Source organism: Sciurus vulgaris (genome assembly GCF_902686455.1).
Source record: "Sciurus vulgaris genome assembly, chromosome: 3".
Classification (NCBI taxonomy): domain Eukaryota; kingdom Metazoa; phylum Chordata; class Mammalia; order Rodentia; family Sciuridae; genus Sciurus; species Sciurus vulgaris.
In genome coordinates, this window is record NC_136463.1 from 122,042,763 (window position 1) to 122,069,228 (window position 26,466).

Consider the following 26,466-nt stretch of genomic DNA (forward strand, 5'->3'; position numbering starts at 1 on the left):
GTTCACCTGGAGTTCAATTGTTCAGAGGGTACAGAACCAAGTTAACTCTAAAAGATCTAAAACATCCTGCTTTGGACATACGTAAATGAGATCCTGACAAGTGCATTATTGACAAACTGGGCATAACTTGATAAAAAATATTGAACAAATGAATTGAAGGACCAAAGGGAAAAAAACAAAATCTGTCTGTTTTTTTAAGAAATACTAATTTTAAAAAGAATTTAGATTTTGACTATTTTAAACTACTGGGCAATTTGACATTAAATATAATGGATAGTTGCCTATCTGTGATTAATTTTACATAAAATATTTTATCAAATTATTTCAAAACCACTTTCCTCCAAAACATAAGGCAAAGTGATAATATATCACTTTCTGAAATTATTTTTGACTGGGTTTCAAGACAAGCAGCTGGCATGGGACCTGATGCTGAAAGTACATTTTCCAAAATTACAGACACATAACAGCCTCAAGCATCTTGCCCAGAATTGTGATCTGGACCTGACGGATACCCGCTCTGCACCTTGATGACTGAGCCCTTGTGTAGCATTGATGCACATGGGTCTTCTTGCTGTTGGTGTGCTTTATTGTCTTACATTTTCTACAGTATTTGAATAAAAATGGCCTCTGCTTAGAAACATTAAAGTCAAATCAAGACGTGAACTTGATTCCCAATTCACAATAGTAGAAGAGAAACTGAATGATTTTGTTACTTTGACACATTGGCTCTCAACCTTGTCATATGCCAAGCCCTATTTTTATAGAAAATATTTTATGAGACATATTTATTCTCCTAAAATAAATTCAGAGACAAACTACTCATGCAGACTGTTTCAAAGGAATGAATACAATGCTCTACCTGCAATATAAAGGAGAAATATATAAATGCCCTGAAGCAGAGCTACATGGGTGACATATGAAGTAATTAGATACATTTATCTATGCAGAGGTGGACTCGCTGTAGTTTCATGGTAAATGTGGCAGCTGCAAAGACAGATTGGTTTAATTGATTGTATTAGGAATTCAAATGCCATGAGCAGCGGTACTACTGTGTAGTTATTTTTCAAAATGGTGAACAGCTCCTAGCAGGAACAAAAACAAAACCCTAAACAAGATGTAATCTTTCCTCCATTTATAACAGCTCCATTTCTGAGAAATTCAGTATATATTAACATCATACCAGGTAGTTCTATGCAAAAATACTTGGTTGTAATCTCTGTAGTTACATCCAGATTTTTCACCTTCGTACATATATGGAATTTTGCAGGGAGGAGTACTGCTCTGTACATTGTCTAGCATCCCTGGTACCTTCCAAGTAGTACTGCTCTATTTTTGTATCAACCAAAAGCATCTTCAGAGATTTCCAAAACAGCCCCCAAGGAATGGTACTGAGGCTGTGGAAGACATTCCGGGTTCTTGGCTTGACACTTGACCACCCACCATGTCCACCCCATCCCAGGGCTGGCATGGTCTAGACCATGCCCATCCCAACACTCACCTATCAAAATGAGCAGACAGTGCCTTGTGGCTGTGCAGGTCTCTCTTATGCAGGCCTTGGTGGAATGCAATGCTTTTACCTCTTCTGGTACTCTGCATACTTCTCTACCAAATCCCTCTTCTCTTTATACAAATAATTCCTACCAAGTGTAATGTATAAAATAGTGAAAAACAAATTTCCCAAAATATTTTTAAAGTTTGTTGTTAAAAGTATATGAAGAAAAACTAAGGTTTCAAAGAAGCAGAAAGTCCTGATAAAGAAGGGCTTCTTTTTTTTAAAGTAAATATATAAAGGCTTTCGGAGATAAAGATGCATTGATGACTTGTTAAGGAAATCTCTCATCTTATTTTCTCACCTCCTCCCATTTAACTTCCATTAATTAATATTTATGAAATGTCTAGAGCAGCTTCTGGCATGTTGTAAGTTCTGTGTAATCTTTGCTAAATAATTAAATAAGTATTCAAAGTTATTCGAAAATTCATATCTGATATTTCCTTTTTGATCAAAAGTTTCAGTGAATATTTATTTTAAACTCAAATATTTTTAAGAAAGCCAAGTATACAAAGAGAGAGAATAAAATAGTGATTACTAGGGACAGAGTGTGTGGAGAGGGAGGATATGGAGTATACGTTAAAGGATACGAAGTATCAGAAATGAAAGAAAAACAAGTATAAAGAGTGAATATACAAGAGGAGGACTGTGTAATAGCAGTGTACTGTACTCAGTTTTGTTAAATGAGTACATTATAACCGCTCTTGCCACAGGTGGGAAAATGAGTATGTGAGATGTTGGGTATGTTAATTAATCTCACTGTAGTAACTATATACACACACATACACATATGGGCTTGTATATACATATGTATCTCATAATATGTTGTATACTTCAATTATACACAATAACATTTACTTTATAAGTATTTTTTAATAAACATCTTTTTCTTCAGATAAAAATTGTACATGAAAACACACTATATTCATATGCTGCATAACAATATTCTGGTCAATGATGGATCACATCTACAATGTTAATCCTGTAAGAGTATAATGTAGCTGAAAATTTCCTATCACCTAGTATTTTTATTTTACTTTTTCTGTGTTTAGATATGTTTCATTGAACAAATACTGTTGTGTCACAGCGCCTGTAGTATTCAGTTCCGTCATACACAGCAGGTTTGTAGCCCAGGAGCCACAGGCTGCTGCACACAGCCTGGATGTGCAGTGGGTCAGCCGTCTGGGTTCACATATGTAGACTCTGGTGGTCACACAGTAACAACATTGGCTAGCAAGACATCGCTCAGAACTATCCCCGTTGTTCATCAATGCTTGGCTGTACGTAAGAAAGGGAAGCACCTGTGCTCTGACTGGAACCAGGTTGAGGGCTGGCCCCATTCTGACCAGGCGTCTTCTTAACAGTGTCTGAAGCAATTCACAGAACTCTCTCTCATAGGAGGACACTGAGCGCCAGGAGTCACAACCAGCTTTTAATAAGGCCCGCGTGGCCCTCAGCCTCTGGCCCCAGAACCCTTCCCTCAAGTAGACAGTGTCAAGCTGCAGTGTCCAGCCAGACCCTGCTGTCTTCCTTTGTTTTCACCTAAGGCTGTCTCATCTAGACAGCCCTTGCTACCATGCAGCCAGGTGGACACCTCCCCACCTTCCATTCTCTCTGGGATATTTTCCTTCACACTCCAGATAATCGGCCTCCGCCCCTCTGCCTTCCCATCCTCACGGGTTTCACAGTGCAGCTGCCACTGACAGGTACTGTTCTCAGCCCCTCCCTACTTCAGCACAAGTCTTCTGCATAATAAACTTATAAGATAGATGCTAATCCTGTCCTCATTTTATAGACAAGGAAACCGAGGCCCAATGAAGCTAAACGACTTTCCCACGGTTATTCATCACCAGGAAGTGGAAGAAGCACCCTGATCTGAACTTAGGAAGTCTGCTGGATGAGGCAGCTGTGCTTTTCTTAATTTTAATGCCAGCTAACTTCTATGCTGTGACTCCTGGAAGCATCAGTTTCATCCTGTTTATCTTCCTGTATACCGCACTCAGTAAGTCTTAAGAAGTGCTTTCAAAAGAATCAAAATTAGTGCTTTCCTCCTGGGCTCAACCCACTGAGGGACTTTAACTCAAAGTTCATGTCTGTTGACTTTCCTACAACAATTTCTCATTTTCTAATTTTCCTCTTCTTGTAAACTGATAAAACTAAGAAAGCTAGATCCTAGTACAGCAGTTTGCAGCTTAAATAGAACAGAGATGGAAAATATTTCAAAGTAAATTCAAATAATAGATTTTATATTAACTTTATGTTAATATATTAAATGTGCTTATTTGATAGAGAATCTGTTCATGTAATATATATTATTGTGTTTTTACATTGAATGGACTTTTTTCCCTATATTTTAAAATAAGGAATGAATTTATTTTTATTTGTATTTTTTCTAAGACTTAGTTATGTGTTAACTGTGTATAATTTGAACTTTCTCCATATTGTTATATCTATTCTTTGCATCACTCATATTGATTACATTTCTTTCTCATCAGCATATCTTCTTAACTCAGGGTATTGTACAGGACTCTAAGATTTTCCAGATTTTCAGATTTCAGAGTGCTAGTAGTTAAGACTGTGAATCTTGGAATCCATCAGCCTATAGCTCTGCCTATTTAAAAATTTGTTCTAATTAGTTATTCATGACAGCAGAATGCTTTTCAACTCATTGTACACAAATGGAGCACAACTTCTCATTCCTCTGACTGTACATGTTACAGTCATACCATCAGTGCAATCATACATGTAATTAGGGAATAATGTCCATCTCATTCCACCATCTTTCCCATCCCCACACCCCCTCTACTCCCTTCACACCCCTCTGCTCAATCCAGAGTTCCTCCATTCTTCCCTTGTCACTCACCCCCATTATGAATCAGTATCTGCATATCAGAGAAAACATTTGGACTTTGGTTTTGGGGGATTGGCTTATTTCGCTTAGCATGATATTCTCCAGTTCCATCCATTTACTGGCAAATGCCATAATTTCATTCTTCTTTAAGGCTGAGTAATATTCCATTGTGTATATATACCACATTTTCTTTATCCATTCATCTGCTAAAGGGCATCTAGGTTGGTTCCATAGTTCAACTATTGTGAACTGAGTTACTATAAACATTGATATGACTGTGTCATGGTATTATGTTGATTCTAAGTCCTTTGGGTATAAACCTAGGAGTGGGATAGCTGGGTCAAATGGTGGTTCCATTCCAGGTTTTCTAAGGAATCTCTATACTGCTTTCCAGAGTGATTACAATTGCAGTCCCACACCAGCAATGTATGAGTGAACCTTTTCCCTCAAATCCTCACCAACACTTATTGTTGCTTGTATTCTTGATAATTGCCATTCTGACTGAAGTGAGATGAAATCTTAAAGTAGTTTTGACTTGCATTTCTCTAATTGCTAAAGATGTTGAACATTTTTTCATATGTTTGCTGATCAATTGTATTTCTTCTTCCATGAAGTGTCTGTTCAGTTCCTTAGCTCATTTATTGATTGGGTTATTGGGGTTTTTTGATGTTAATTTTTTGAGTTCTTTCTATATCCTGGAGATTAATGCTCTCAGTGCATGTGGTAAAGATTTTCTCCCATTCTGTAGGCTCTCTCTTCACATTATTGAATTATTTCCTTTGCTGCGAAGAAGACTTTTAGTTTAAATCTAACCCATTACTGCTTTAGGAATCATGTTAAGGAAGTCAGGTCTTAAGCCTACATGATGAAGATTTGGGCCTACGTTTTCTTCTATTTCTAGTGCCTAAGTCTTTGATCCAATATGAGTTGATTTTTTGTGCAGGGTGAGAAAGAGAGGTTTAATTTCATTTTTCTACACATGGATTTCCACTGTTTCCAACACCATTTGTTAAATAGACTATCTTTTCTCCAATGAATGTTTTTGGCACCTTTGTCTAGTATGAGATAACTGTATTTATTAAGTTTGTCTCTGTGTCTTCATTAGTTTTCATGTTTACTTTGGTGCCAATGCTATGCTGTTTTTGTTACGTAGCTCTATAGCGTAGTTTAAGGTCTGATATTGTGATGCCTCCTGCTTCACTCTTCTTGCTAAGAATTGCTTTGTCTATTGTGGATCTCTTATTTTTCCAAATGAATTTCATGATTGCACTTTCTATTTCTATGAAGAACGACATTGGGATTTTAATAAGAATTACATGAAATCTGGATAATGCTTTGATAGTATGGCTATTTTGACAATATTAATTCTGCCTATCCAAGAACAGAGGAGATCTTTCCATCTTCTAAGATCTTCAATTTCTTCCTTTAGTGTTCTGTAATTTTCATTGTAGAGTTCATTCACCTCTTTTGTTACATTGATTCCCAAGTATTTTTTTAAGCTATTGTGAATGGGATAGTTTTCCTAATTTCTCCTTCAGAGGATTCATCAGTGATGTATAGAAATGCATTAGATTTGTGAATGTTGATTTTATATCCTGCTACTTTGCTGAATTCATTTATTAGTTCTAGAAGTTTTCTTGTTTTCTTGTTTTCTTTGGATCTTCTAAATATAGAATCATGTCATTGGCTAATAGTGATAGTTTGAGTTCTTCTTTTCCTATTTGTATCCCTTTAATTTCTTTCATCCATCTGATTGCTCTGGCTAGAGTTTCAAAGATGATATTAAATTCAAGTGGTGAAGGAGGGCAACCCTATCTTGTCCCAGTTTTTAGAGGGAATGCTTTCAAGTTTTCTCCTTTTAGAATGATGTTGGCCTTGGGCTTAGCATAGATTTTACTATTTTGAGGTGTTTTCCTACTATCCCTAGTTTTTTAGTGTTTAGAACATGGAGGGGTGCTATATTTGTCAAATGCTTTTCCTGCATGTAGTTCTGCCTTTTATTAGCTGAATGGCACCAAACAAAGTTACTCATCATCTCTGAGCATCAGTTTCTTTTCTGTAAAACTGGGTTGCAATGATCTCTACCTCAATATCTTCAAAATGCTTACTTTAATATCTGGTTCATAGTATGTGCTCAATAAATGTTAATTACTTTTAAATTTATATTCATCTTATGGGCAAAGGTTGCTTTTTGAAAGCAAATGTTTCAACTTTCTATTAGATATGAAAGTGATTGAACCTTCTCCATCACTTCCACTGTAGCCAGCAGCGTATATTTCTTTCTTAGTTTTCCTTTATTGATAGAATGTGTTGTTATCTGATATTGGTCCTTCTAATTCATAAACATATGCATTCTTTCTACTTAATAAACCATATCAGTGTCTAAATTACTTTTCTATCACTGCTCTTTTTGAAACCTTGGAGCTTGGCATTTTCTAAATGCTAATTGCTTTCTTTTCTCACTCTGGTAATTCATTCCAAACACACACTTTTGATGTAGGATTAGTTCTACATAACTATTTTGTGACTGCAAAATATCAAGTTAAAAAGTTAAACATTTGTTTTAGTTGCAGAGGGCAGATGTATAAATATGCATCAGTGATTTAGAGTCACCACACCATCCAGGAACAGAGGTATTTTAAAATTTATTTTATTATTATCATTATTAATATCCTAATTGTACAAATTCATGGGATTTACTGTGACATTTCCATACAAGTCTTCTACCCTTACTCCCCACATCAGCACCCCTTCTCATTCCCTACTAATCCCATAATCCCTCTTCTACTATCCAGTTTCTTGGGGTTTTTTGTTGTTGTTGATGTTTGCTTGTTTCTACTATGAGAGAGAACATGCAATATTTATTTTTCTGTGTCTTATTTTACTTAACATGATGTCCTCCAATTGTGTATTTTGCTGCAAACAACAGTTTTGTTCTTCTTTATAGTTGAATAGTATTCCATAAATACACAATATGATAGATACAGATATAGATATAGATGTAGACATATCATGTTTTCTTTGTCCACTCATCTGTTGACAGGCACCTACATGATTCCATACCTTGCATATTATGAATGGCACCACAATAAACATGGACATGCAGGTATCTCTTCCTGTGCTGACATCATTTCCTTTCAATGTATACCCAGAGATGGGATTGCTGGATCACAGAGTAGTTCTATTTTTATATTTTTATTTTTTGTGGAACTTCCATGCTGTTTTCATTGCAGCTTTACTAATTTATGTTCCCGCCAACAATGTATAGGGTTCCTTTTTCTCCACATTCTTATCAGCATTTTTGTTATTTCTTCTTTTTTGATAAACTGGGACAACATGGCATTTCACTGTAGTTCTGATTTGCATTTCCCTGATGGTTAATAACATTGAGCATTTTTTCATATGTGTTAGCCATTTGTATCCCTTCATTCAAGAAGGGTCTATTCATATCTCTTGCCCAGTTTTAATTGGATTACTTGTTATTTTGTTGTGAAGTTTTTTGAGTTCCTTCTATATTCTGGATACTAACCTTCTGATAGCTGACCGATACCTTCTCCAATTCTCTGGACTATCTCTTCACTCACTCTTACTTCCTTGGCTATCGAGGGTTTTTAGTTTGATACAATCCCATTTGTCAATTTTTGCCTTTGTTTCCTGTGCTTTTCAAGTGCTATTCAGAAAATCACTACCTGTACCAGTATTGTAAAGTGTTTCCCTTATGTTTTCCTGCAGTACTTTTAGAAAGTCAAGTCTTACATTTAGGTTTTTGATTCATTTTGAGTTGATTTTTTTGTACAGGGTCAAAGATGGGGTTCACATTTCAATCATCTGCATTGAATAGCCATTTTTTCAGCATCATTTGTTAAAATGGCTGTTCTTCTCCAGTGTATGTCTTTGGCACCATTGTCAAGAATTACTTGGCTATAGATGGATGGATTTTTTTCTGGCTCTCTATTCTGTTCCATTGGTCTATATATCTGTTTCTATGCCAGTATCATGCTATTTTTGTTACTATGGAACTGCAGTATGTCTTCAAAACAGGCATGGTGATAACTCTAGTTTTGTTCTTTTTGCTCAAGATTGTTTTAGCCATTTGGGGTATTTTGTGCTTCCTTATCAATTTTAGGTTATTCTGGTTCTGTTACAAATGTCATTGGTGTTTTCATGAGGACTGTTTGGAATCTGCAGATCACTTTTAGTAGTATGGACATTTTAATAGTAGTGATTTTTCCAGTCGATGAACATTGTAAGTCATTCTACCTTTTAGAGTCTTCTTCAATTTCTCTCTTACGTTTTTAAAATTTTCATTACAAAAGTCTTTCACTTTCTTAATTAAACTTATCCTTAGGTATTTGTGTTTGTGAGTGTGTGTATCTGTATGTCTGTGTGAGTTGGCTTGCTTTCATGATTTCTTTCTGAGCAAATTCATTTTTTGGTGTATCACTGACTTTATGTTAATCTGTATCCTGCTACTTTACTGAATTTATATAATTTTATTTTGGTTAGGGGTACCAGGGATCAAACTCAGAGACACTCAACCACTGAGCCACTACCCCAGCCCTATTTTATATTTTATTTAGAGACAGGGTCTCACTGAGTTGCTCAGCACCTTGCTTTTGCTATGGCTGGCTTTGAACTCTCAATCCTCCTGCCTTAACCTCCCAAGCCACTGGGATTATACATGCTCCACCACATCAAGCTGAATTAATTTTTTGAATCTAATAGTCTTTTAGTGGGGACCCTATGTTTTTCTATACATAGAATCATATCTGCATATTTGGTTTTCTACTTTCCTGCTTGTATTCCTTTCCTTTCTTTCTCTTGCCCTAAAAGCCCTGGTTAAAATTTCTAGTACAATATTGAATAAGAGCAGTGAGAGTTCACACCCTTGTTTTCTTCCTGATCTTAAATGAAATGCTTTCAGTTTTTCCCTATTCCATGCAATGTGAGATCTGGGTTTCATGCATGTGTGTGTGTGTGTGTGTGTGTGTGTGTGTGTGTGTGTGTGTAATTATGTATACATACATTATATATAGCTATTATATGTAATGTTTATATATATAAAATAAAATCTATGTATATCTAAATATATAGCCTTTCTTAGCTTGAAATTTGATCCTTCTATACTTAATTTGTTCAGGTTTTTTATCAGCAGGATGTTGAATTTTATCAAATTTTTTTTTTTCATCTATTGAAGTTCTCTATGATTTCTATCCTTCATACTTTTTGTAGTATGTATTATGCTTATTGATTTGCCTTTATCAAACCATCCCTGGAATGAGACCAACTTGGTTTTGGTGCATGGTCTTTTTTATGTGCTGCTGAATTAGATTTGCTAGTAATTTGTTGAAAATTTTTTGCACCTGTGTTCATCAGGGATATTGGTCTATAGTTTTCTTTTTTTGTTATGTCCTTGTCAGATTTTGATAATTGTGTCACTGGCCAGGAGATCTAGTTTAGAAGGGTTCCTTTCCTTTAAATTCTATGAGATAATTTGTGTTTCTACAGTTCAGGAAAATGTTACATAAAAAGTTATTAAGAAGTCAACCTGTTAAGGTGTTTTGTGTTGAAATCAGGAAATAAGGACTTGAAGAGGAAGAGGTGTAGGAGGGAGGAGGAGAGGGGAAAAGGAGGCACTGAGGACTGAAATGGAGAAAATTAAATCCCATGCATATATGATTATATCAAAATGAACCCAACTATTATGTATAACTATAATGCCCTAAGCATTTTGAATAAGAACTTGAAAGAGAGAGACAGGATAATACTTTGTATGCATTCACAGGCATACATTAAAATCTACCAGTAGTTTGCATGATGCAGCATGGGAAGATAGCCTTTCTAATGTCCAGATGACTAAATAACCAAACTTCATAAGCAGTGGACATTGAATGAGATCTTTTTTGAAGAAAAGTGGAGTATAAACTATTTCCTTCACTTCATTCAATGATTTTATGTATTCAAACTGTTTTCCTAAGTTCTTAGATTATGAAAAAGCTAGGTATTTGTGTTTCATGTAGTTTTTAGTGAGTGAAGTCTATATTCCAAGAAGATAAGGAATTTTTCTAAGCCAAGGTGACAAAAAATGTGAAGACAGGGCTAGAATAAGGATTTAAAGACATTTTTCACATTCTCCCTGACTACTGATGCAGATTTACTTCTTTCAAAGAAGTGAAAGCATGAAGAATTTTTTTCTCACTATACTTCTCCTAAAATAAAATATATAAAATAAAATTAATCTTAACACACAGTAAGTTGAACATATTGCAGAAATCCGATCTACTATACAGAAGTAGAGGTAAATTGCTTTTTGATTCTTCTACAAAATGCTTTCTAGTCATTTAAAAAAGTCTATAGCTAAGTCACTTATTTAATTTTTTACTTATACTTACAAGGTTGTTATAATTACTGTTATTGTCTAACTGAAGGCATAAAGCGTGATAGCAAAGGCTATGGCAAGAAACCCTGGGTAAATAGAAAGGAGACTGGGAAGGGATGGTGTGGTAATGCAAAAGCAGGTCATGCCCACTGCACCGTGGCCAGCAGGCAGCTTGGGAGAGGGCCACTGATGTAGAAATATCAGCCCCACAATGGCATTTTCCTTTCAAGGAATGAGTTTGCAGCCATCATATATATTTTTCCATTTATCCCCCAAATCCATTTTAAATTGGCATTTTCTGCTGGGTAAAGCAGACACTTTTGAGTCAATTAATTTTTTCCCTATCTCTGCTTTAATGACCCTAATAGTCTGTGAAACTGGCTCCATTGTGAAGTGCCTCCCACCATCTCCCAATGACCCTCTGAGAGAAGGTCCAAGGCTGCCCGTGAGGCCCCTGAGGGGTTCCCATGGTGCTCCTCTCAGAGAGGAGTGTTGACAGAAATGGCAAGGGCAGGGGCTGTGGAGTCACACAGATCCAGGTTTCCGAATGTCTTCCAAGCTCTGTCACTTTTTAGTAGTGTGACCTTAAAGAAGGTATTTATATTTCTGAGTCTCCATTTATTAAAGTATAAAGATAACCTTACCTCCTATGTTCACCATAAGGATTAAACACAATGATATTGTGAAAGACATAGCACAGTGCTAACATTTAAACAAACAGTAGCAATAAAGCTTTTTTGTAACTCAAGTTCAGACTCACTGAGCAGTTATTTTCATTTAACCACTGAAGCTTCTTTCTCAGCTTCACTATGCACCATGATTTACATAGAAATAGGCTTGATGTTCATTGAACAACCAGTAAGGATACTTGCTGGTTTATATCAGATAACTCCATTGGACAACATCTTATTAATCATAAATCTTGGAGAAAATCAAAGAGAGAGAGAGAGATAAACTCCACAGAAATAGAGGAAAAATGTTAAAATAAATGGGCAATAGCTGGGGTGCGGTAGCATGTGCCTATAATTCAGCGGCTTGGGAGGCTGAGGAAAGAGGATCGCACATTCAAAGCCAGCCTCAGCAAATTGGCGAGGCCCTAAGAAATTCAGCAAGACCCTGTCTCTAAATAAAATATTTAAAAAGAGCTGGGGATATGGCTCAGTGGTTGAACTCCCCTTGTTCAAACCCCAGTATACCCCCTGCCCACCAATAAAAGAAAAAGAAATGGGCAATAGGTATAAGTGAAAGAGTAAAATAAGCCCTTAATCAAAATAAGCCCTAAATAAAATCCTTTCCTGTGAGACATAGTGGCTCAGGAATTGGATTTTAAAACTTGGCTCTGCCCTGCTTAACCAGTGACCTCATACATCACCTGACTTGTATGAATCTGAGTTTTCTCGTTTATAAGACAGGTATTAGATGAAAGCATCTTGCAGGTCCCATCCAATTGTGTACTCTAAAATCATCTTGAATTGGGAGGATGTTGTAAGTAAAGTCTTGAAAGTAAATCTGAATCCTTTGTAGTTCCTATACCCTTGTAAAGATTCAATTAAGCAAATATAGCTGCTGTCCTTACAAATAACAATACTTTCACTCTTTCTATGCAGTAGCTTTGCAGAAGTCAATCTGAAAGACCAGGGACAAACCCAGGTCATTTCTCCAAAGTCAAACTGATGGCTGCTGAAACCAGAAAAAAACATCTGGAAAGCCATCTGCTACAGTTCACGCAGGGGCTCCTAGCCTCAAACTACTCCCTGCTATGACATGCAATGTCCTAATAACTCTGTGAATGACTGGAGCACCTTTCATTTGGCTTTTCCAGTGAAAAGTATAAGAACACTGTCAGAGGACAACAGATTTCTGTGGGGGGCATTTAGGTATGACCTTGATTTGAAAACAGAGGCATGCATTAAGGGTTCTGTGGAAATTATTTTCAACCAGAAAGTGCTACTTCCAATCAGAACCACAATTAACTAATCGATTTGTATATTCTAAAGCCATGCCTGGAGAGCCTACTATCTGCAAATCACTTTAGCGATATACAAAGAATGTGGACCCTACAGCTGGGCTGCTCCTAGCACAGGGCCAGACTGGCACAAAATCATACCATTTCAACAGTGACTGAGGCCCAAAGCAGAACAAGCTTAAAGTCATAGATGCTAACAAGTTCTTGGTCATCAGTGCAGTTTGTTTTCAGAATGGTAAAAAAAAAAAAAAAAAAAAAAAAATTATATTGAGCTGTACTCTTGTCTGCTTCACATTGAACCATTTTTGTGATGTGATCTCATTTAACTGAATCATATTGAATAAGTTCTATATTCCAATAATTCCAAAATAATGAATTTTTTACTTTTAAATAAAGGCCACAGCTATTTTTTGCTCCTTGTATTTTCCATTTAATTGGAGACCAAATCCTTTAATTTCCCTTTGGTGCTGTGTGACTCCTCTCTCCCCATCCTGTTACCGTCACCTCGCTTCCCATCCTCCTTACACACTTTCTTTGTTCTTGCCTAGCTCCAATTTATTGTCCTTTTAGTTACCTGATATTATTGGCATGGCCTTTTGATTCAATGGAATAAGCTTTTACATAAGATAAATAAGTAAAATATTAAACTTTCAACTAATTAAATTGATCACATAAGCTGTGAAGCTAATTCTTCATCCAAATCCTATATATCTTTTCATCTCTTTGCATCTACCATCTTTCATCCTATAATTGATGCTGTCATGTTATCAAAATGGTCCAGTTCACATTGCAAAATTAAAATGCCTGCTTCTGCCCCTCTACCAACAGTCTGCAGACTGCTTGTCCAAGGCACCCAATGAGGAGTTACCTCATTCTACCTCTTGCCCCCAAATCTTCAAGGAGCTTTTAGTGCCACAGTTTAGTGCCAAAAGTTCTCACAGTTGAATATGTGTGAGAATAATCTGAGAAACTTTTCTTAAAAGTCGAAATTCTCAAAGCCAAACGTCCTGAGGATGTGATTCTAATCAGTGGTCAGGGCTGCGCTAAGGAATCAACCCACCACCACTGTGTGGTCCTTCCTGGTGTCCTTTCCTGGCAGTGCTTCTACTTCTACCCTCTCCCTTGACTCTCTCTCTCTTCCCTTGCTGTACATTCCTCACAGGTGGGAATCTATGTCCCCAGCACCAACCAGAACCACTGGGAAATGGATGGCTTTCTGTAACTGATTTTAAATGAAAAAAGGAAGCACTACCTGAAGATATTATTTGATTTGAAAGAACTAGAAATTTGTGAGGTTTTAAAAACTATCTGAAAAGAGTGTATCATTTGCTGGGTGCAGTGGCACATGCCTTAATCCCAGCAGCTCAGGAGACTGAGGCAGGAGGATCGCAAGTTTAAAGCCAGCCTCAGCAACTTATGGAGGCCCTACGCAACTCTAAATAAAATATTAAAAATGGCTAAGGATGTGGCTCCGTGGTTAAGTGTACCTGGGTTCAATCCCAAGTACAAAAAAAAAGAAAGAAAGAAAGCGTATTAGTTGTTCAAAGATTGAAAGAAACATAGAGCATTCAACTTTGATTCTGATGAACACTATTTCAGGATCTCCTTAGGGGAGGAAGTTCTAATTTATGACTCTTATGATTATTGGCAAGATGATTCATAAACATGTAGATTTTTAGAAAAGCAATTCACTTGCTTTGAATTTTAAGAGTTGTTAATTTACAAAGGCACAGATTCCCTAAATGCTTTAAGTGATGTAGAATAATGTTGCTCATCCGTAGCAGCATTTTGGTATTGTCAGGCAGAGTGCATCCTTCTTTCCTTTAAATGCCCTGTGGCAGGAGGCACCAAAGATTTTCAAGAAAGGTGGGGAATGATCAAAATGAATATGAACCTAGATTTCTTCAACTATGTAAAGTTCTGCCCATCTGCAGTCTGCAGTTCTGGCCAGTGGAAGCTGTCTATAACCCACTTTGCCAGGGTTTCAGGTTTTTATAAAGTGACATTCCACATCAAAGTACATCCCAGGGGATCTGGTCACTGAAGTACCATGTGTGATTCTTCACAAAGAGTCATGGTTGACAGGAGCAGAGGAAAACAGGCCTGTTACCTTACTTTTGTCTCGTGACCTGTTGGATGAGAAGGTACACGCACATGCCCACAGTGCCTTGCACGCTCTTCTCTTTACCTGGAACCACTTCCTTCTTCACCCAACTCTTTCCTGCTCATCCTTCAGAATCTCAGCTTTGAAGCCATATTTTCCAGGGAACCCTTTTGTCTTTGCCACTGGGTGAACTGCCACAAGTCTGTGCTCCCTGGTGCGTATCTTTATCATAGCACCTGACCCAGTGTATCAAAATCACACATTTACTGGTTGGTCACTCTGTTGGACTGTAGGTTCTCAGAAGGAGAAATCTTATCATATTCTCCACTGTATCCCCATGTCTAGAATAGAACCTGCAATAAAACAGGCACTAAATGCACATTTGTCAAGTGAATCAATGGTTTATACATGTTTAATACAAATCATGAATATAGTCACGTTCTACAAATTAAATTTTTCTCTTGTTATTGTTTTTGTGCCTCCAATCCCTGAAACATTACCCAGTGTCTGATTTAATTTCAATACAGGAGTAAATTGTATAAACTGAAAAAAAAAACAAAAACTGAAAGGGCAAAAGAAAAAAATCTGTGAATTCAAACAGAAAATCTTCCCATTTCAGGAAAAATACCTGCTCTCATGATAAGACTTGATTGTTCTCCCAAGTTCAATAGAATTTTTCATGGTAATAATTATGTAACACAAAAACACAATGACTTTAACCAGATAGCATCTTTTCCTTTGATTCTAAGCAGAATTGAGGCAAAAGAAAGAAAAGATGACCTGTGCCCAAGAGGGGTGGCAATGCCTGGGCGGTCAGATCAGGCAGCACTGGTGCCAAGTGCGGGAGGATTGGTTAGCAGAGTCCACACAGCCATCTGTAGTATATGTGCCGCTGCCCCATCAGTTAATCAGAGCCATCTGGGGCTCATAAAAAGTGGACATATGACAGTGAAGGGCATCAAAACAACATCAACCACTTAAGTCTGGGTCTAAGTCACAACATAGCCACTTTCTACTCTAAACGGTAGCATTAAGGATAATATCTTTACTTTAATTGCCTCTCAGGTTGTATAAGAGTCTAAGGATATAACAAGACATTACCCACTGAAATATCAGTAAGTTGTAAAATGATTATGCAAATGACAGTTCTTAGACAAATTCAAACTGCCACGGAGCCTTCCTTTGAAATAACTTTGGTCAGTGTGTAACTACTTGTTAAGCACATGACAGATGTCAAAAAGTGCTCAGTATGGTTCTAAAAAGAAACTCATTCATTCTTCAAGTGAGAGTAAACAGAAAACAAGAACATATGAAAACAAATAAATAATTAAAATTGTCTTCATGGTTTCTAAGAGAAGCTCAGAAAAGACCTATGGTTTGAGTAGAGAGCTGCCAAGTTCTGGTGAAGAGAATCCCAAGCAGATACAAAGGCTCTGAGGCAGGAATAAGCCAGACCATATAAGTGCATTGTGGACCAAGGCTAAGAGTTTTCCCTAAGCTGGGCATGGTGGAATGTGCCTGTAGTTTCATCTACTCAGGAGGCTGAGGCAGGAGGATCATGAACCAGGAGTTTGAGGCCAGCCTGGGCAACATAAGGAGACACTGCCTACAAAAAAAAAGAAGAAAAAAGAAAGAAAGAAGAAAGAAAAAAAAAAAGGAGGTGAGCTTTACTCTAAGCAGTAGAGAGTTTTAAAGCAGTGGCCCAAACTTCTGCTCTTTAGGTCCTTTTTCCCTGCAGGGGAAAGGGCTAAGCAGATAAGCAGAAAGGCAGTCTCTCAGGGAAATTTAAATCAACTAAGGACACTCACTTTCTGTTTGCTTTCTTAAACCTGTTTAATATTTTATTCCACCAGCTTCACTTAAATGAAAAGGTCACTTTTTAATTTATTTATTATTGGTTTGCTTTACTGAAAACCAAAATAAGATCAGGAGTCATTTGCAATAAGTAGTGAGTGTCGTCTATGAGCCTGGAATTCAAAATGAAAGATTATTGGAATTTTTTCCCTGTTTATATTTGTTAATTATTTTTCGTGTTCTCTTTTGAGGAAAAAAAATGGAGGCAGGAAGATTAGACAGTACATTAGGGTTTGTGAACAACTGATTTTAATAAAACATTTTCATATTTTATGCAAAATTAGGCATACTATTAAAAACATGACCTACATATCATCCTAAAAGTTCCACAATTGTTTACTGGCCTTTTCAGTAAACTTATATAAACTTATAAAACAACTAATTTTATAGTTTTCATCAAGGCAAAAATCTCATCTATTTAAATGAAGATTTTTAATAAATGTTGAAACATAATATTAGAAAATACATTAATACTTATTCATTTTTATATATTTTTCCCTACTAGAGGAACATGTTAGCTATCAGAAATATCTAGATATATTTGAAAGAATTATTTCAATGATCAAATCTAAGAGTCATCAAGAACAAAACCAATTCTTTCTCCTTGTTGTTTTGTTACCTAGCGATTTGTTTTTTTATTTTTGAGTCAGCAGTATTTGAGTAAGATACAACCCCACCTCAAAGACATTCAGTTTTTCTAAAAAGAGGCATCCAAGCAACCTGGAGTATGCACTGTCCTTCTGTTGGTCCTCTTGCGTGTTCATTCCAGCTTGCCCGTGTGCACGTGTACTTGCAAACACAGTAAATTCCTACCCTTGTTCCCTGAGGGTTCCCAAACAGAGCTGACTCTGAGTGAACTCCCAGATGACTGTTCTCTCTCTGTAGAGCTGGCTCCAAGCAGAAAATCAACCAGCTCTCTTCACACCACCAGAGGGTGAAGGGACCCTGTCTATAGAGACATTTCTGAATCAATGGAGAAGACCTTATTGTCATTTCAGCATTTTTCCATTTTCTAATGTGGGTGTGTGACTGTGTTTTGTAGGAACCAACATCAGTCCAGACATCTTGTAATTTAGGGAAGATTCTACAAATTTGTTTCACAACACAAAAATTTTGCTGTTTGTAGGTACAAATTCCTACACAACATGGAAAGGGCTTTTAGATGTTGGACTTTAAAAAAAAAAAAAAAAAAAAAAAACTGGCTTTGGAGGAATTATGAAAACTAGAATAGATAGATGTTGCATAGCCAGCAAATCTCTTGCAATTATTCTCATTGAAAGAGTGAACTTGAAACTTATCATATAACCACTGTTTTAAACAAAAATTACAGAGTATCCCAAATTGCTTAAGTCACATTTCTAATTTAACAGTGAGCATATTAAAATGAAGATGAGCTAAAGGGTTTGGTAGTCATGGCAACATGATGTGAAAATATACCATGTCATTCAAGTCTATTAGAAAAAAATATATTATCATTCCAAAGGTTTTTGTTGTACTTTAAATACTGACTGCAGAGGAGGAAGGAAGAGAAGAGGAGGAGAGAATAGAGAAGCTTAGGAATATATTTAATTTTTATTAGGAAAATGCTAGTTTGAAAATAATGGGATTTAAATTCTAAGTAAATTGAACTAAAACCAAATTTGATATTAAAATAAAGAGCATGAGAAATAAATAAAAAACACATTTGCTCCCTTACAAAATGTGCTAAATTGACTTCCTGCAAGTGAGAGTCTAGATGTGGAGAGTAATTTCATATTTTTTACCATTTAAATGAGTTGCTTCTAAAGTATATAATTTGTGAATATTAATCTAAGAAACAAAACCCTGAGGCACAACTTTCAACAATTTTAAACAAACATGCCAGATATTCATCACTTTATTCCAAATCATAAGAAGGACTGGTGATTAAATGAGATTATTGTAGATCATTTAAGACACAGACAAAAATGGAAATCATCCAAGTCATATTCATTAAAATCTCAGCTAACATTTTGAGATCTATTCTTAACTTCTTTTCTATGCCAGAAATCCATATCTAGCTATACATTTTTTTCCTTATAAAAATAGAATCACACTCTACATATTTGCCTGTAATTTAAGAGCTTAAGAGCCTGGCATTTATGTCAGACACACTTGTATTCTACTTTCAGTCTCAGTTCCACTTCCAAAGATATGTTCTGGGGCTCCTCTGAGGACCAGTTCCTGTATGTGGAAAAAAGACATAAGAAAAGCATGTCTGGCAAAGGATCATTGTCAGACCAGGAGGATATTAAACAATGGAAAAGGACAATCAATAGACACCAAAACAGGCCAGACAGAAATGTCAGAATTTTCTGCCAAAGATTTTAAAGCAGCTATCATAAAAATGCTTCAACAAGCAATTATGAACACACGCAAAACAAATGAAAAAATAGTCTCAGCAAAAATGAAAAGTCTAAGCAAAGAAATAGAAAATATAAAGAGGAGATGAACTGAAAAATAAAAGAAAAATTTGACAAGTCATTGGATAGTCTTAGCAAAGAGTGAAGGGGAACCAGAGAAAAAAAATAGTGAACTTAAAGATAGAGCAGTAGAAATTGCTTAATATGAATGATATGGAGAAAATAAACTTTAAGAAAGAAACACAGCCTCAGGGACCTGTGAGACTCATACCAAAAAAAAAAAAAAAAAAAATCTGACATCCTCTGAGGAGAACTGAAAAAAGAGGGTGAAACTGAAAAACCAATAGAAAATAATAATGGGTGAATTTTCTCAAATATGACCCGAAAAAATCTATACATTCAAGAAGCTGAGCAAAATCTCAAATAGAATCAGTCTAAAGAAATCCATATCAAAAAACACTATAGTCAAACTTCCCAAAAGTAAAGACAAAAAGATTCTTGAAAACAGCAAGAGAAAAAGACATCACTTATATGGAAAAATAATTTGAATGACATTGGATGTCTCATCAGAAACCATGAAAGACAACACATTTTAAAAGTTGAAAGAAAATAAAAGTCAATCTAAAGTCTGATCTAGCCAAAACAAACCACAACCGTGTGTGTGTGTGTGTGTGTGTGTGTGTGTGTTTCAAGAAGAAAGTAGGAAAATTAAAACCTATCACCAATAGACTTGCTGTAAAAGAACAACTATAGGAATTTCTCTAAATAGGACACAATAAAAGGAGGTATTTGGGGACATTCACAAGGAAGAAAGAATAAGGTAACAAAAATATGGGTAAACAAAATAGTCTTTTGCTCTTGAGTGTTCAGCAAGGAGTGAGGGCTGGTCACTTTGTAACAACTTTTAGACTTCAAAAGAGATGGGAGGCATCTGGAATAGAGGAATGAAGTGATCAGACCTAGCATTTAGGAGGACCCTCTGGGCAGCTCTGGGGCACCAGGCGGGGGCAGAGAGATGGATCATGGTAACCCAAAGTAAGACAATAGGGACAGAGACCAGTGAGTCTGCAGAGGTGGTGATTAGTCATCTATTTCTGGATATACTTTAAGGTAGAGTCAACTAAATTTACTGTTGGATTAATTGTATAGGAAGAGGGAGAGACTTTGTGCAAAACTGTGCCAGGATTTCTGGTTTCAACTGAATCAACTGAGATGGAAGAGGATTCTGGTAAAACAGAACTGGGAGATCATGAGATTAGTAATAAGTAATTAAGAAGTAAAATTTGAGAAAATTTAAATTCCTGAATATTTTCTTCTCATACGAAAATCCAAAAATTCACATTTATCTGTTTGCATATTAGCACCACCCTCAAATTTGAAAATTTCAAAAATATTCAAAACCATTAATGTTTTGAACTATAGTTACACAGTGATTCAGTACAGGAGAAAAATGACTTAGGGTTTAGATATGATGTGTCTCCCAAAAACTCATGTGTCAGACAATATAAGAATTTTCAGAGGTAACATGATTAGATTGTGACAGTTGTAACCTAATTGGTGGATTAATTAATATGAATTGACTAGGTGGTAACTTTAGGCAGGTAGGGTATAGCTAAAGGAGGTAGGTCACTGGAGGTATGCCTTTGATGTTTGTATATTGTCCCTACTGCCATGCCCTTTCAACACAGTGTTCTCACCTGGGCCCCAGAGCTACGGAGTCAGCTGACTACAGACTGACCCTCTGAAATCAAAATAAACTTTTCCTCCTCTCCATTGCTCTCCTCAGTCTTTTGGTCACAGCAATGCAAACACTGACTAAAACAATGACAAAATTGTCACATAAAAATATTCAGAATTCATGTTTTCGTTATCCCTTTCCTCATTGTGACAATGCCTGAAAAGAACAGCTTAGAGGAGGAAAAGTGTATTGTGACTCAGGGTTTCAGAGGTTCATCCATGGGCAGTGGGACTCCATAGGTCTGGGCCTGAGTGAGGCCGAACATCGTGGTGAAAGAATTTGAGAGAAGAAAGCAGCTCAGGACTTGGAAATCAGGGAGCAAGAGAGAAAGAAAGGGCTCCACTTACCAGTGAGAAAATATAACTCCAAAGACACACCCCCAGTGACCTAGTTACTCCAGCCACACACTACCTACAGTTACCACCAGTTAATCCACCAGTGGATTAATCCACTCATTAGCTCACAGCTCTCATCTAAGCATGTACCTCTGAACATTCTGCCCTTGTCTCACAAGGGAGCATTTGGAGGGCACCTCATATTTAAACCATAACATTGAGATTTAAAACAAACAAAATATATTAAAATACAAACACCATGAAACATCAAGTAATAATTGACTATAAAATGAAGAATGATAAGCATACCTTAACATTCCAATGAAAATAATTTAACGTGTGCAAATGCAACAAACTACTCACAGGGTAAAACATAAATGAAATTTGACCTTTAAGGAAAACGAAGTGGAATAATATTTATTCTTCAAAAAACTGAAATCCTTAAAAAACAAGATGGTTTTTTTTTTTTTTTTTTTTTGAGGTTTTTTTTTTTTTTGGTGCATTTATTCTAGCTCTTATAAAAAAAAAGCGTCTTTCTGAATCTATAAGGGTTTGGGGAAGAGTCAGGACATTGTTATGAACCAAATCCCAATATCTTCGTTTCACTCCCTCATTTTCAAACAATTCCATGTCTTATTTGATGTTTGGAGATCATTTTTAACAACGTTTTGTCATACACAAGAGTTGAAATGTTTTTGACTGAAAGCTGCAATTTGTGTTTCAAAGAATATAGTACCAATTTATCTTCCCTTAGCTTCGTCATTTACAGATGGAGAGTCCACTTTTCAGAAAGTCTTTGAACTAAAGTAAGAATTAATTGTGCAATTGAAGCTTTGCTCTATCAATTTTCATTGTTCTTTTTCTTTTGAAATTTATTCAGACGCCAAATGCTTTCTAAGCAGGTGCATCTCTGTGTATGTAAAATTTTAATGAGTTTTAAAATTTCCTGACCAAATTAGAAGATGGACATAATTCAAATTCACATATTAAAAAAAAAAATCTTAAAAAACAAAATTACAAATGAAGGACTGGGGGTGTAGCTCAGCAGTTGAGTACTTGGCCTATCATACAGGAGGCCCTGGTTCAATCTCCAGCACCACACACACACATACACACATGAATACAAATAAAAAATATCGATATTTTGATTATTTGCAATAGCACAAAATAGCAGAGCATTTGAATATAGAAATTTGGTGTATTAAGTGTTCTACTAAATTACAGCTGAGTTCTCAAAAACTGAAATCCTCATAAGTAGTTACAAATGGCTTTCTTTCCCTCTACCCACCTTTCCTCTGTCTCTCTCTCCCTCTCCCTCTCCCTCTTGCCTTTCTTTCTTCTTTGGAGTTAGTCAGAGCTCACCTTTATGTTTGCTCAAGATGACCTTTGTTTCAAAGTGTATTCAATTTAAACTTTGAACAGTTTTAACTCCTTCCCACATGGGATGGGGCCTCTTTAATCACAGTTACACATTCCCACCTGCAAGTGTTAAATTTGTCTCTTACCTACAATCAATATAAAAAAGTGACATTTTATTTTCACTGTGTAATCACCTTTTTTTTTTTTCATTTTGAGAACATATTCAAAATTTAAGTATAGGATCAACTGAATTTTTTTCAGATTTAGTATCAAAGATTAAGAACAAAAATCTCAAAATGATTACAAGAAAATTTTAGAAAATCGTATTGGAGCATTATCATAAATGCAAAGTTTTGTGGGTTTTTTTTTTACATTCTAGGTTCTTTTTTTTTATTTTTTATTTGTTCTAATTAGCTACACATGACAGTAGAATGCACTTTGACCCATCATACATAAATGGAGTATAACTTCCCATTCTGATTGTACATGATATAGAATCACACTGGTTGTGTAGTCATATATGCATATAGGGTAGTAATGTTTGATTCATTCTACTATCCTTCCCATCTCCATACCCCCACTCCTCCCCTCTGTACAATCCAAAGTTTCTTCATTCTCCCCCACAACCACCCATTATGGATTAGCATCTGCATATCAGAAAAAAACATTCAGCCTTTGGTTTTTGGGGGACTGGCTTATTTTGCTTACCATGGTATTCTCCAGTTCCATCCATTTACTGGCAAATGCTATAATTTCATTCTTCTTTAAGGCGAGTAATATTCCATTGTGTATATGTACCACACTTTCTTTATCCATTCATCTGTTGAGGGACACCTAGGTTGATTTCATAGTTTAGCTCTTGTGAGTTGAGCTGCTATAAATATTGTTGTGACTACCTCACTGTAGCATGCTGATTTTAAGTCCTTTTAACAGAGGAGTGGGACAGCTGAGTCAAATGGTGGTCCTATTCCAAGTTTTCTGAGGAATCTCCATAGCACCTTCAATAATGGTTGCACCAATTTGCAGTCCCACCAGCAATATATGAGTGTACCTTTTTCCCCTCACCCTTGTCAACATTTGTTGTTGCTGGTATTCTTCATAATTGCCATTCTGACTGAAATAAGATGAAATCTTAAGAGTAGTTTTGATTTGCATTTCCCTAATTGCTAAAGATGTTGAACATTTTTTCATATATTTGTTGATCAATTGTGTTTCTTCTGTGAAGTGTCTATTCAGTTCTTTAGCCCATTTATTGATTGGATTATTTGCTTTTTTGGTGTTGAAGTTTTTAAGTTCTTTATATATCCTGGAAATTAATGCTCTGAGTTGCATGTGGTAAAGATTTGTGGAAAGTTTTGACCACTGAAAATTCACTAGAACTAAGAAGTCAGATGTTTTTGTCTGTTTTGTTCTCTGTTGTATCCTCAGCACTTATTAGTAGATATTTAATGCATACTTGCTAAATACATTTTGTATAAAGTGTGTTTTGCTGTATTTCAGAATATTTAATTCTGCTATGGAATACAAGAAAATAGAACGGATGTGTTAGGTATGGATAATGAATAATTTAGTATCTTATTCAGCATAGGCAAACTTAATAAGGTGTTTTATGTAGAAACAATGAATAAATGAGCAGTTTTTGAAACACAGGCTGAACTTATGTGTCATTTTAAGTGTATTAGGCAGGGTTCTCCAGAGAGACAAACTAATAGCTAGATATGGATAAATGAAAAAAGAATTTGTTAGGGGAATTGGCTCACATGATTATGCAGGCTGACAAGTCTCATGACAGGTCATCTCTAATCTGGACACCCTAGGATGCCAGTAGTGGGTTTCAGGGAAAGTTCTAAAGCCTCAGAACTAGGGAAGCCAATAGAGTGACTCTCAGTATAAGAACAAAGTCCTACGAACCTGAGGGGTGCTCTGGTGTAAGTCCTGGAGTCCAAAGGCCAGAAAGCCTTCAGTGCTCCTGTCTAAGGGAAGGAGAAGTGCTCCAGCTCTGGAAAAGAAGAGATCTTTTCTCTGCCTTCTTTATTCTATCTGCCTATTCCCATCTTAGATGATGCCAGCCCATACTGAGATCAGATCTTCCCCATTCAATCCACCAAGTCACACAAATCTCTGGAACCGCCTCACAGACATACCCAAAAATAGCGTTTTGCAAGTTCTCTCCGTATTTTTTAACCTACTAGACAAATTAGTCATGCATAAAGTAATGAGAGCATTATGTTCTACTACCTAATATGCATCATATGCTAAGTATATGTGGATACATGGGATGGTCAATATCCAAGTGTATCAAGTTGTCCATCTCTGAATGACATATATTATGGAAAATAAGACCTACTGCTGCTCATCGAACCAATAGTAACCTCTAGTTGTAGCCAGGCATATTAATCTCTTTTATAAAGTATGTGTGTTGGTCTAGGTGCCTTCCATCTGCCAAGCCCCTCTGCTCACAATTTACCCTTGGTCCTCATGACCGCATCATCATCGGAAAAGAGAGAGAGAATAGATAACATTGCATCATCCAAAACTCCAGTAGTAGCCCCCTGCTCTGCCAGAGCTTTTTCTGTCTTATCTCATGCCTCTTTCCTCTTACTATGTGTTTAAATTGATTTAATGAACCAGGTGATTCAAAGCATCTTAATTTAGTCTGTGAGCCTTTCCGTTCCATGGCCTTTAGGGTAATTTGCTTAATCATGTACTCAGAGTCTACCTTGCATCATATCCTACATGGTATAATTTTCATGATATTATTATATATGCAAATATGTATTACTTGGTAATAAAAAGAGCAAGCATACTCACTTTGTAAAATTTTAGAACTCAGCACAATTTCCCTTTCTTCATTTCAATGAGTTGGTTTGAGAACTAAAATACACGTATTATTAACTTGCTGCAAGCTTTGTAAGTGCCCTGTAGTTTAAATTTTATGTCCTTCTTTGCACTTAAACAGATATTTTTACTTTCATCGGCTCAGATATTTTTTTCTGATTAAAAATAACTTAAGAATAATAGAACCTCTCAAGAGTTTTAAAATTACCCTGATCATAAAAATCAAATGCCAAGTGTCATCTACTTGATAACGTAACTATAAATAAGTGAATCTAAAAGAAAATATTATCTTAATTATTTCAATCATTTGTGGCTCTGCTGTTTTAACTCAGTGAACCCCTCATGGCCTGTGGGTATTCCAAGGGAAAACTGATGAGATGGGCTCTTCTTTCAAGTTCCCCAGATATGCAATTCAGGCCAATTTCCAATAAGTTTGATGAGCCAAGAAAAGAAGGAAGACTGTAAGAATTCAGACTGACAGCATGATAAGTAAAATTATAACCCTTAAAGAAATAAAAGCAACATAAGGGGTTGCTGAACGTGTGATTGAATCTTCTGGAGCTCTCAGTGGGAGCACTGAGATGTTGGTAAGCCAAATGAGAATTCACAACACAAGAGTGCCCAAGGTCCTGGTGTAATACTCTGTAGAGTGTGGGTAAATGGTTATCTAATTTCAGTCATTTCAAGAGGTTTTTTAAGAGCCAGACAGGCAATTGAATACCAACTTGAAAATCAGTGGGAGTTAGAACACAAAAGAGATAGTAGATGTTGTAGCAGATGCTAATGAGCATGATATTCTCTCAGAAGAGCCTGGGAAACAGAAACCTGATATTTAAAAGGCACAGATTCTTGTGCCCTATTCCTTAGTGGAAGACTATGAGCGAGCACCATTAGTCCATTTTGTACTGTGAGGGAACTTGAAACTGGAAACTTTATCAAGAAAAGACATTTATTTAGCTAACAGTTTTGGAGGCTGATAGTCCAAACAGCATGGCACTAGATCTGAGAAAGGCCCACTGGCTGTGTCGCACCATGGTGAATGGCATCATGGCAAAAGCATGTGCAATAGGGAGGTACCACATGTGAGAAAAGAACAACAGAGACTAGGGTTC

At 36.3% G+C, this 26,466-nt stretch overlaps 1 protein-coding gene across 22 annotated transcripts in view; it reads left to right on the forward strand.

Moving 5' to 3' along the window:
* Positions 1 to 26,466, forward strand: part of B3GALT1 (beta-1,3-galactosyltransferase 1) — a 644,122-nt gene that overhangs the window by 390,829 nt on the left and 226,827 nt on the right. For 3 of the 22 annotated variants that reach the window (XM_079131893.1, XM_079131875.1, XM_079131881.1), the window contains one exon: positions 3,345 to 3,551. The exons of the other annotated variants lie outside the window; for them this stretch is intronic. The gene's annotated coding sequence lies outside the window, so the exon portion shown is untranslated. The remainder of the gene's footprint in view (positions 1 to 3,344; positions 3,552 to 26,466) is intronic. 22 annotated transcript variants of the gene reach the window in all.